The sequence below is a fragment of the Cyanistes caeruleus genome, chromosome 20, assembly GCF_971803275.1.
Source record: "Cyanistes caeruleus chromosome 20, bCyaCae1.hap1.1, whole genome shotgun sequence".
NCBI lineage: Eukaryota > Metazoa > Chordata > Aves > Passeriformes > Paridae > Cyanistes > Cyanistes caeruleus.
This window is the reverse complement of record NC_141720.1, coordinates 4,584,818-4,585,622: the sequence shown is the minus strand read 5'-3', so window position 1 is coordinate 4,585,622 and position 805 is coordinate 4,584,818.

The following is an 805-nucleotide window of genomic DNA, read 5'->3' as shown; positions in this document are numbered from 1 at the left end:
TTTCTCCCCTTCCAGCTTTGTCCTAGATAGGCTCTTGGTGAAATTCTGCTCGGATCTTGTAATGCTTCCCTCCTCCTCCTGGGTTTCCTTGGCAGCCCCGGCCGAGCCGTTTGGCTGGTGGATTCATAAAGCCTCTCTGTTAGAAGGAGCCTTCCTCCGGCCGCCGTTCCGCCGGGGCTGCTCCGCTCCGAGGGGCTCCCCGAGCGCGGTGAGGGCCGTGCCCGCAGCCCGGAACCGCTCTCCGCCAAACCCGCCCGGTGCCCGAGCGGTGGGGCCGGTTCTCGGCCCGAGGAGACCCGGAGCAGTCGGAGCGGCCTCCGTGTGCCCGGGGCCAGCCGGGGCTGCGGCAAGAGTGTCCCGGTGCATGGGGACGGGAGCACGCCGGAATATGATAAATGAAATTAAGCCGCAATGTTAAAATAGATAAATAAATAAACATAAGAAGGATAAACCGGGATGGAGCCGCAGGGCCGAAGTGCCCGCCCGCCGCGCCCGGTTGCGGCCCCACGGTTCCCGGCAAAGCTCCGGTGCCCGAGGCTCGGCCCCGCCGTCCCTGCCCGGTGCGTGCCCGGTGCCTGCCCGCTCGGGGCTGGCCGTCCCGGTGATGACCTGGCCGGTGTTTGACGCATTAAGACCGAGCACCCTCGGCCGCGCCGAGCAGAGCGGAGCCGCCGCTGGTGTTTCCTTAGTTTCCCTAAAATCCTGGCCCCGACCCCCGGGACGCAGCCGGGAGCGGTTACCTGCCATGCCCCGGGCCCGGGGAAGGTCCGTCCTCTGTCCTGTGCCCCGAGAACCGTCCTGGAGC